Source organism: Rhyacophila brunnea, unplaced genomic scaffold (assembly GCF_057557595.1).
Source record: "Rhyacophila brunnea isolate RB1 unplaced genomic scaffold, BYU_Rbru_1.0 scaffold_17, whole genome shotgun sequence".
Lineage (NCBI taxonomy): Eukaryota > Metazoa > Arthropoda > Insecta > Trichoptera > Rhyacophilidae > Rhyacophila > Rhyacophila brunnea.
The window spans coordinates 32,570,177-32,582,419 of NW_028232827.1; the positions used below are offsets into that span (position 1 = coordinate 32,570,177).

A 12,243-nucleotide genomic window follows, 5' to 3' on the forward strand; every position below is an offset into this window, starting at 1 on the left:
GTTTGGCAACGTCTATTACATCGCGTACTCTTGTCTGCTTCGTAACCCATTCGTTTCTCTTACGGTCCTTTCGCGTGATGCCCAACATGCACCTCCCCATGCCTCGCTGTGTGACTCTTAGCCTTTGGACATCTCTCGTGTTGAGAGTCCACGTCTCGCAGCCATACGTGAGCACGGGTAGCACACATTGGTTGAACACCTTACGCTTAAGACATAATGGAGAGCACTTCAGTCACCTGTGCTTTGCAGATGATATTGTTATACTCTCACAAGACCCGAAAGATCCCCAAGGTAGAATGCAAGAACTCGCGGATGTCAGTCAAACGGTCGGTCTAAAGATAAATGTCTCAAAGACATAAGTGATGAGGAACTGTTTTTCGGACCATGCGATTATCTGTATTTCTGGCACCCAACTCGAGCAAGTCAGCAGCTACGTCTATCTTGGACAGCAGGTGTCCGTAGACGGAAGCATGCACGATGAAATTGCTCGAAGAACAAAGCTGGGATGGAGTGCTTTCGGACGTCTGAATAATAGTTTCAAGAGTGACCTACCATTATGTCTTAACATCTATAGAAAAAGATAATAATATATAATAGAAGAAATATTTGATAATATCTACATAAAAAGCAGTTACCTTCTAGTCCTGTCACATTGTAATACATTATACACTAATTATTAGGGTAGGAGGGGACCTAGATTGAATGGAATATCGCTTGTAACGCCCCTCAAAATCTGAAAAACTATAACCCCCGATCCCCTCCGTCGAAAAATAAGTTATTTTAGTCGATTAAGAAAAAATACCATACGTGAAGCCTACAAATACAATTTAATGAGAAGGATGTTGTGATAAATATTATATAAATAAAAATATTTATAGTTCTACAGAAATAAATCGTGGCCCCCCGCCAATGAGTTTACGAAGAACTGGCTTACATTATTAATTTGTAAGTTTAATATTGTTATGTAATATGTTTAGATGATACAAAAACATATACGAATGGTTCAAATAACTAGTTATGTTGACCTACGCGCACACGATAATAATTTGTGGGTGCTGGATTGGTCGTTACGAGTGGTAGGTGAGCATACCACCAATGGTTTCATCTGCGGGGCAGGTATTTATTGATATAATCATAGTACGGAGCTTCTGGGTATAGAAAATGTACGCGAAAAAGTGCGGGGGTCCGTAGTGTATGCAACGAGGCGTGGAAAGTGGAAGGGGTGTGTAATTACTCCGTAGTGAGTCGCATTCGCCATTTAAAAATCAAAATATAATATCCGCCCCATCCAAGGTAAGAAGTCAATGATATTCTTAGTATGGACATTTTCTCGAAATGGTAAGTTCATTTTTTTATGATCAAGAAATATTTAAAAATATTCAATGTTCTTTTAGTATCTAAGTTTATGATGCGTAACATAGTATATAATTACATACCTAAGGCACCAGATTAAGCTGAGAACAACTTTCTGTGCATTACGTTTTAAAATTAGTTCAGATACCTATTAATAGATAATCAAACACATGCTCTGTTCAGATATGTTATTCGGCCTTGCCAGATAAAAGAATCTAAAATTCTAAAATGTCCCATATTATTTTTATTTGCATTCGTTGAGAGTAAAGCATTTTAAAAATAGATTTTTCAATTATTTTGTTCAGATCACTTTTGACATGTTTTCACGCTCGTTCTACTAAAATAATCCTACTAAAAAGTCATGCGCTATGGTAACGTCAGTACGATAATATTGTGTTTTAAGATATTAGCATGTGAAATGTTCCGGAGATAATAGTACTTAACAGAAAATAAAAAATATTTTTACAGAATGTACCTATACGTCAAAAAAAAATCTTTACCATCTTTGAGTGAACATATGACTGCGAACAACTATTTTCGTCGATGAATTATTAGTATCAAATCATCATCAGGTATAAAATCTTTTTGGCAATGGTTTGATTGAAATATAGTATGTGAGATTTTCTTATAAATTGCATCTTGAATTATTTTAGAAAACCCAAATAAATAAATTGAAATCAGACAAACAACATATAACTCAATGATTTAAAAACATATACGTAGGATATCATCATCATCATCAGCCGGGGTCAATCCACTGCTGGATGAAGGCCTCCCCAAGCTTTCTCCAACTCTCTCGGTCCTTTGTCATTCGCTGCCACGTATTTCCGCCGAACTTTACCAGTTCGTCAATCCAGCGGCTTTTAGGGCGACCCTGTGGCCGTTTCGTACCCCTTGGGTACCATTGGATGACGGCATTTGTCCAGCGGCCGTCCTTTCGGCGAGCAATGTGCCCCGCCCATCTCCATTTCAGCTGTTTGGCAACGTCTATTACATCGCGTACTCTTGTCTGCTTCCTAACCCATTCGTTTCTCTTGCGGTCCTTTCGCGTGATGCCCAACATGCACCTCTCCATGCCTCGCTGTGTGACTCTTAATCTTTGGACATCTCTCGTGTTAAGGGTCCACGTCTCGCAGCCATACGTGAGCACGGGTAGCACACATTGGTTGAACACCCTACGCTTAAGACATAATGGTAGGTCACTCTTGAAGATACTATTTAGACGTCCGAAAGCACTCCATCCCAGCTTTGTTCTTCGAGCAATTTCATCGTGCATGCTTCCGTCTATGGACACCTGCTGTCCGAGATAGACGTAGCTGCTGACTTGCTCGAGTTGGGTGCCAGAAATACAGATAATCGCAGGGTCCGAAAAACAGTTACTCATCACTTTTGTCTTTGAGACATTTATCTTTAGACCGACCGTTTGACTGACATCCGCGAGTTCTTGCATTCTACCTTGGAGGTCTTTCGGGTCTTGTGAGAGTATAACAATATCATCTGCAAAGCGCAGGTGACTGAGGTGCTCTCCATTAATTGGAACACCTTTTTCCTCCCAATCAAGTTTCCTAAATAAGTCCTCAAGAGTAGCGGTGAATAGTTTAGGTGAAATGGTATCACCTTGCCGGACACCTTTGTTAATGGGGAATTTACACGACCGTTTGTGGAGTTTCACGCATGCTGTGGCATCACTGTATATACTGTTCAATATGTTTATGTAGCGTCTGGAAATTCCTTGGTTGCTAAGGGCGTCTATAATTGAGAATTTTTTGATGGAATCAAACGCCTTTTCATAGTCTATAAAACCAAGATATAATGGCAGTTTGTATTCCTGGTAGCGCTCTATGATTTCCCTGACGACCTGTATATGATCCATAGTACTGTAGCCTCTTCTGAATCCGGCTTGCTCTCTTGGTTGGTTCTCGTCTAGAACTGTTTCGAGACGGTTTGAGAGTATTTTCGTGAAAACCTTATACAGAATTGGCAGTAGACTAATTGGTCGATAGTTTTTCAGATCTTCAGTGTCTCCTTTCTTATGGAGAATAATAATGGAGGCATTTTTCCATGACTCTGGGATGTTCTCTTCGTGCAGACAAGACGTGAACAGACGTGCGAGCACTTCGCTCACCGTCTTCCCGGCCCGTTTGAGAACATCGATAGTCAGCCCATCTTCTCCCGGGGCTTTCCCACTCTTCATGCACATTATAGCATATTCCACCTCTGTGGTAGTAACCTCGGGAAGAGGATCTCCATATTCTCCGTTCACCGGAAGATCTGAATTGATGTCAGTGTCATCTTTGTATAGAGCGCTGTAAAACTCTACAACAGTATCCAGTAGATGATCCCAGTTACGCACGATACTTCCATCTTGCGCTTTTAGTGTCGTGATCTGCCGTCTCCCTATTGACAGATGCTGCTTGTTCTTATGTAAGCTCCTTCCTGACGCAACAATTGATTCAACAAGGTTCATATTGAACTTACGAAGATCTTCTCGTATGTTTTTACGTAGAGTTTTGCACAGCGTGGAGTACTCGAGATCATTTTCAACTTGTTGCTCGCTTTTTGTACTCCTACGCAGCTTCATAAGATCCAACGTTTCCTTTGAAAGTTTGCTTACTCGTTCAACCACAGCAGCAACTGTCTCTTCCGAAGAATCTAGAATGATTTTTGTTATTGCCTCGGTGTTTTGTAGGGAGATGGGGTCATTTTCAGCCTGGAAAGCCGCTAACCTGTTCTCCAGCTCTTGTTGGAATTCGACTCTGCTTCTCAAGCCTCTGCGGACTCTGGGCTTCTGCATCAGTTTGGATCTCTCACGTTTGATGTTAAATCGTACTTTACACCTTACCATTCGGTGGTCGCTGCCAGTATTAAATCTGTTAATGACTGTGCAGTCCAGAAAAATATCCTTCTTGTCGGTGAGGATGTAGTCGATTTCGCTGGTTCGTTTTGCTGGGCTTCGCCATGTCCATTTTTGGGAAGGCTTCTTTTTGAAGAATGAGTTCATGATGTAGAGATTGTGGTTTTCCGCAAACTCCACTAACATGTCTCCTCGGCCATCCCTGGTGCCATGTCCGAAGTGCCCGACCGCTACATCATCCTGGTGTTGAGATCCGATTCGTGCATTAAAGTCCCCCATGATGATAGTGAAGTGACATTTCCGTTTATTTTTCAACGTACTGATTTCTTCATATACCTCCTCCACTTCTTCATCAGGTGAGTTTTGAGTGGGCGCATAAACTTGCAAAAGCAGAATCTGGTATCTTTTGCTGAGCTGAAGTGTTAAACTTGCTACTCTATCTGAGGAGAAATCAAATTCAACTATGCGATCTTTCCAGAGTCTGTGGATTAAAAATCCGACACCGCTTGTGCGTCCGGTCTTAGTCCCATTATAACAGAGTACATGTCCGCTGTGGAGATTGACGATATCGTCTCCTTGTCGTCTTACCTCGCTGAGCCCGACAACATCCCAATGGATTTTTTCGAGTTCTTCTTCGAGCTCTAGAAGTTTGGCGTTGCTGGATAATGTTCTCGCGTTATATGTGGCAATGGTCATCGGTAGGCAGCCGTTACCGTCTTTCCGGGGATTCTTAGCACCCTCTGCCTTCCCTTGCTGATTGCTGCCGTGATCAGTGTCAGGTTGGCCTCCGGAGAATAAGGGCCGAGATTTTCGTTCTTGTTCCATGGGGGTATTTGGACATAACACACCACGCTGTCCAAACGGGTTGGTGTGTGGTTTTCTGTCTGGGTTTTCCTTCCCGTAGCCAAGGGGTCTCTCGTTTTAAGGCGCCAGAGTTTCGCCTTTAACCCTTCTCTATTAGCTACAGATGAGTTATACTGTCACAAGACACACCACATCTGCATTGCCCAGGGGACGCCGCGTGGAGGCTAGAGATAGGATTTGTTGGCCATCTGTAGAGTAGCGTCTCAACACTTTATAGAAATGTACCTATTGGCATTAGTGCATTTCATTGAGGCCCTAGCCAACCATTTGCCCTGGGTAGTATAGTACTGACATAAAATTCATGTCTCACCAAAGTAGGTCTTAAATCTTGTGAATTATTCGTTGAATAAAAAAAAAAATAGTTAATTAAAAACTATTAGCAAGTTCACGTAAGTTACAACACAACAAATCTAGTTAGTAATCAAAGTAAGACCTACTTTGATTTAAAGTACAAAAGCCGATACCCAATGTAGCTCAATTTTGAAAATCGCTTCGACAGTGAAAAGGAAAAAGGGCGTAATCCACAAAAGTCAAATTTAACAGGACGCAGAAAAACGTTTTTGTTATGGTTTTCGGTCAAAGTTAAAATACAAAATAGACACTTCAAGCATGATAATTAATAGTTTGGTTCTTATAATCTTAATCTATTATTAATTATTGAGTTAATTAAAAAAAAAACTAACAAACGTAAATTTCTAAAAAATATTAGAGTACTTTTTTTGGTAAATTTACAATAATAAACTATCGTATAAAACACATTTAGGTATTTTGGTTTATTTTTCAATTTTATTTATCTGGCACGGTACTATTTTTTCAATCTTTTCATATAAAAAAGGTTCGCTATCCCTGATCTAAGACAACAATAATTATTGTCGGACGTACTGGAGTGAAAATCAACCGGTCGCTTTAAATTCTCTTTCTATTTTGTTCCTTGGAATAAAATGTTTAACCAACGTGTGCTACCCGTGTTAATGATACATTTTTTATATGAACCATTAATGTAATCAAGGTTCATTTATAGCTGTTTATTGGGTTTAACATGAATGGACGACGGAAAAGTTAATGCACAAGGAGACAGATAAGAATACGTGACAAGATAAAGGTCAATCACAAGACTGCACTAACACAGACTAGATGGATACACTGATGCGTAAATAAAAATCTGGGACCAAAATAAGCGAATGATGCGGTATGAGGAAGCCTTATTCCAATAATAAATAAACCCATTGCTAATTATGGCGATTAATATGAAAAGTATTTATTAATAAAATAGTATTCCAAAAACAGATAATACAAAAAATATCAAATTATCCATCTTAAAAATGATTGTTTGTTTGCATGTAAGAGCTGAAAAAACATCAGATTTCTGTGAACGTACTGGCCATATTAAGCCGTCGCTTTACTCTGACTTTAGTGAAATATCAACAAACAATCAAGGATTACTGTGCCAGTGAAAATAAACAAGAAAATCCTCTGCTAGCGCCACGCATTGGCAACCGGTCGAAGCCGCACGATAAAGCTGTAATCTGTTTCACCGTCCAACGAGATTTTTAATGAAGTGTTCTAAATTTGGAGTGGACGTGAATACAGAGATATACAGAATATTAAATTTCGTGTTCAATAAATCCATTGAATTATTTGAATTTTATTGTATTCGGTGATCGGATTAATAATTATCATCATTCATGTCGGAATTGATCCACTACTAATGAATGTCTCTCTTAGCTTCTTCCTCTTTTTTTATAGTATTTTAGTTATTATATAAAGCAGAAGCATGTCATTGAAATAAGATACATACTAAATTAATATTTTAAAGTAAAATAATATGTTTGATTAAGCTGTATTATATTTTTAAAGATATTAAATTTGTGTCTAGAGATTAGGGTATAAAACTGACAGAGAGTGATTAATTATTGTAAATTTTTCCATCTTTTTTTGCGTCTGCTTTTCAAGTTTTTGTATCTAATTACTTAGCTATAATTGCAGAGGTCATCTTCATTTTTTTAAACGAGCGTCTAACAGACTCAGTTTAAGAAAAAAACACAAACCTTCTTACTATGCATTAGATAAGTAATATTTTTTTTTCGACTCTAGAAAACACCTAACATTTTATATTATTTGAGAGATACAAATATCCACACTTCACGTTGATATTAGTTTAGATGGAGTGTAATGTGACTTGAGACATGTAGCAATACAATACAATTTAACTGAAAACGTATTATTTTTAAAAGTATTTCACTAAAGTAGTACTGAACCAAAATAATAATATATTTTTTAAAAATTCTGAAATTTCAATTTTTGAAATGAAATACAAATTTGTTTTTATGAAAATTGAATAGTCCAAAGTATAAAGCACTGGTTTCTGATATAATAACCTATATTTGTAAAACGACAATTGCAATAATGCAGCGAAAAATTAAAAAAAAGCACATAGATACTTTTGTATTATAATGCAAAATGCTTTCGTTCAGGTAATGTTTCGTGTCTTATTCAAAATTGTTAATGTATTTACTTATTAATAAAACAATATTGTATAATATTCATAACATGGCCAAGTAATTTTAGGGTTTAACTTATCAATATAAAATAGTCATTTATTTTATATTGATAAGTTAAATTTATATTTAATATTATAAATTTATAGAATTGTTTCATTGAGTAAATCTAAAATTGCGTTGATTTATGAAGTTTTTACAAAAATGCACCTTGGATGTTATATGACTGGCAGATAATCTCTTTAAAGATGGCCAATTTTTTTAAGATTCACTTTCATAATAAGCTCTGTCTAAGAAGAGCACCCACGGTGGCTTATTTAGTGGATCTCTAGTCTCAAAAGTCAGTCGTGGGTCGCGAATTCTATCCCACGGCAAGGCACAAAAAAATCATGTTATTTTTATATTCCTGCTTGATCTAGTGTAAGGGCCCAGTGGATTGGGTGAAACTGACTTGTTTATGTGACGAATTGCAGAATGAGGATCACATCTCTGCAAGTTTCCTTATATGTCGTATGAAACGAAAAAACTTTTCAAGTCGGTTCGACCCTCAGTTGGACCGGTCGGCCATTGCGACCATATCTATGAAGGAAAATTTCTCAGCTTTCAAAAAGTTTGTGGTATTTTTCTCATCGAGAATTGACCGTAATATATAATATCTAAATTGGAATTACGCACACTTTAGTGCACGCTAACCAAGGTCTTGGGCGTGGCCCAACGTGGCGGATGGTAAACGGGGAGGCAAATGGGTTGGGTGAATGGCTAATAACAATTCCGTGTAAAAAGTCTTATAATATTACCTCTACTCTGTAAACGTCCATATTATGTTCCGCTCAAGGACTAACATGTTTCATAATATAGGCACTTACCTTGTTTTAACTATATAGACAAAGTTTTTTCAATGTCTTTGATTTACATATTATTACATACTTATATTCAGAGGACGTATGAGTGTATTACACGGAAAATGCGTCAAAACTTTTGTGATTTTCTATGATTTTTCGTGATTCACGCAAGGACAGTTTACTGAGACCTTGATCAAAGAAAAAATCTTTGTAATAAGTGAACACTCTCAATACATAATTCGGAAACACCTCACAAACATTTTTGTTTCTAATATGACGTGTATTTAATAAATATTGTTATATTTTTAAGTCTTGTCTATTGTCCGTTGATTTAAAAAATGTTTAACTTAAAATTATTTCCAAGTGCAAGCAGGTTGAGACTAAAATTTAGAGAGATCCTGATGCTAGTTAGGAATCAAAGTAATTATCTATTATTTTTACTTTGCAATGGCAAAGAGTGACTTTTGGAATGAGGGAAATAGGTTTGATGTAGCACACGACAAAACAATTCACACTTTGTCAGTCATACCTACGTTTTGTTTTCATTGAACTTAGAATACAAGTTCCAGATGCCATAAATTAGTTTTTTTAAATTCAAATTAACTATACCTAAACCCCACAATACATAGAAAAAAGGGTTTTTTTTAATTATGAAAAAATATTTTTAATAACTTGATAATAAGTCCAAATTTGATTACAACAGTCTGTGATAATATATATATATCTAATTTACATAATCAATTCGATATATACATAATCGCTGTTCAAGAAAGTGGCATTATTTGGAGGTCAATGTATAATGAGGAGCTGTACACACTTTATAGAGGCGTGAATCTCACGTGGGATACGAAAATGCAGACACTGCGCTGAATCAGCCACTTGCATAAAATACCGGAGGATATACCAGCAAGGCGGGCTATATTCGCAAGACCTAGAAGGTCGAAGCTGAGTTGGCAGGAGTGCGCTACAAGAGATTTAAGAATGATCAGTTAAGCGACTAAATTGTGTTGGTGCTGGATCGTCAAGAATGGAGGAAGTTTTTGAAAAAGCCCAAGACGTATCGAGTGTGTTACCTAGTGCCATAAATCATGATGATGATGATATACATACCTAATCAAAACCAATTTAATTTTGGTATGATTACATTATTGAAGTTTGATTTGATATAAATAGAAAGGATTTCATGTTAAAAACCGTTTTTTTTGATACAAGAATCGATGTTTTGTAAAATTAATATATAAAACCTTAAAACTATGAATTTATCAAAAAAAAAATCCGTCAGTTATATAAACCTCAATAAACAACAATTTTATAGTAAATATTATGACCAAAAATGACCTATCTGAAATATCTTTGACTTTAAATAACGAATATTTTTCTTTTTAATGGTTTTAGATATGATGTATATAGTGATTAAAACACTTTAAAATGGAAATTATCAAAAAAAAGTCTCAAATTGCAGTATACACATTTCTCCGCTAGGTGCCTCTAGCAAGTGTTATAGGGCAATAAAAAAGATTACAGTAATAATATTAAATCTTGTCAATTGAAGAGTGACATTGCAAAACGTACCTAATCGAAAATCACACATTTCCATGTTTTGATCGAATCTGATAAAATGTATATAAAACGAATATTTTCAGAATATAATATTACTTACATCATTTTCATCCTAGAGCCGAAGTGCAAAGTTGTGAAGTGTGTACTCTACATACCATTTGAAGTATGGTTAAATGCATTTAAAAAAAGGATTCTAATGGTATGTTTTTCTAATACGTTTGTTAACCTGTGAGTCTCTATATAAAAGCATTACAAACATTATAGTATTGAAAAAGTTAAAAGTAAATTATTTCTAATCACGAAAACGTGATTATCTCAAAATCATTATTTCAGACTTAGTACATTTTGGAATGTCACTCTTCAATTATTCACTGAATAAAAAAAATGGTTTATTTTAATAATATTTATGTATTTTATACTTGCTAATGCAATACGGAAAAACACGCAAAAGGAGGTTTTGTTAGTAGTTCTCATGAAAACTTTTTGGATATGCAAAACACCGATTTGTATTCAAGTAGATACAGAACAACTTTGCTTCTGCAGGCTCTACTCTTTACCTCGATACTGTTATTTTTATATTAAATATTCATGTTTGTATGTATAATATTCTTTTCTCCGTGTTCTCATTGTAGGAATATATTACTGGTAGCTGAACCCAGGGCCGTCAAATAAAAATCGATACTTTTCTTTCGATAAGTTACCGGTTTCGATACTTGGCTCCATAGTTGAAATATTTAAATGTTAATCAACGCTAATAATGCAATCATATATTTGTAATATTTAGAACATTATTTTCAGTGCAACAGAAAGTATTTTGTAAGAATAATTTTGTGTTTGTTATACGCCAATAAATATAATAATCTACATTATATATATTATTATCCTACAACTATTTCCGATTTGGCGAGCGATCGTGTGCCTTATTTGTCATGTCTGATGTAAAAAAAACAAATTCCTTAAAACTCTTTATTCAAAAATTGAAGTGTGGAATTTGAGAAAGGTCTACCATGATTACGATGTATTTAAATTATTGTTCTATAAGTGGTTTCCGATTCGACACGCTACTTTATTTAAAAAATCACATGTTTGACACACAGGATAACAAATAATTTCCAATCTGCAATCGTCCATATTAATAGATTTTAAAATTAAAATGCATTTTCGGTAAACTATCCTTAATCAGATCGACTGATATACATACTTTATTTTATTTCATCATGTTCCTGAGAGTTTTAATGCGAATTGATTGACAAGATCGTCTAAAAAATTATACCCCTATAACCTACAAATAACTGTTTCGACAAAATTCATTTATTATTTATGTTAATTACATAATAAATTTTATATAATGATAATGCATTGGAAACTTCAAATGTTCATAATATGACAACGAATTAAACCACAAATTCATTTAATTCTGCGTTGATCAGCATTTTAGCCAAGGAATTTTAGCACTCGATAGCATCCCGTTTTAGATTCATTAAATCCCGAGAAAATTTTGTGTTTTATTGTATTGATACAAAATTAATTACGCAAATACGTTTTCAATAAATATAAAGTTTAAATTATAGATATTCAGTACTTATATTATTATGTTAATATGCCGACGAAGTTAGATTATTTTTTCCGACCATATCCGGTCCTAATAGGATCAATATGGACCTCTACAGAGTGGAGGTTTGTATTAACGCTTTCGCTGCAGAAGAGATAATGAGATTTTAATTGCCCCCTTTAAAATGCACGTTAATTACATCGATCGGCCGCCTGGTCATTACGCACCGTGTGCGTCTTCTGCGTCCAAAGTATTAACAGATTATGTTTTTGCGAGAAATGGATGTCAGCCACCTGCTCAACTTATGAAGTCCTTACTCTGACTCATACACAAATTGAAAAACAATGTGTACTTGCCAGACCCAGGATTCGAACCTGGAACCCACGACGCTATAATCGGCCGACGCTTAGGCCACGCGGCCAATCAGATTTAATATTATAGTGAAATGACAGTCTTATTTATTTTGAAATTTTATTAGTAATCTACTAAATAAACAGATCTCTTCTACCCCAAGCAAAAACCTGCCATTAATTTTATCGTTTTCGGTAATTGAGGACCTATAAATACTGTTAAAGTACATAATATATGACCTTAATTAAGCTAATAAAATATCTACCTCGTCTATTGTTGTTGATAAAACAATATTTTATTGCATTTGCCATCAAACTTTTCTCTCACAAGCAATATTTTATCACGCCAAGTAGGAGGTCGCTTTTGATA

General features: G+C 35.6%; 2 protein-coding genes across 3 annotated transcripts in view; one reads left to right on the forward strand and one right to left on the reverse strand.

Annotated features, from left to right (window-relative positions):
- The window catches only part of LOC147073965 (neo-calmodulin-like), a 106,310-nt gene that overhangs the window by 20,328 nt on the left and 73,739 nt on the right, over window positions 1–12,243 (reverse strand). The window lies entirely within an intron of this gene.
- Window positions 1,137–12,243, forward strand: part of LOC147073966 (troponin C-like) — a 59,318-nt gene continuing 48,211 nt past the window's right edge. Inside the window, exon 1 of the mRNA XM_085944813.1 lies at window positions 1,137–1,293. The gene's annotated coding sequence lies outside the window, so the exon portion shown is untranslated. The remainder of the gene's footprint in view (window positions 1,294–12,243) is intronic.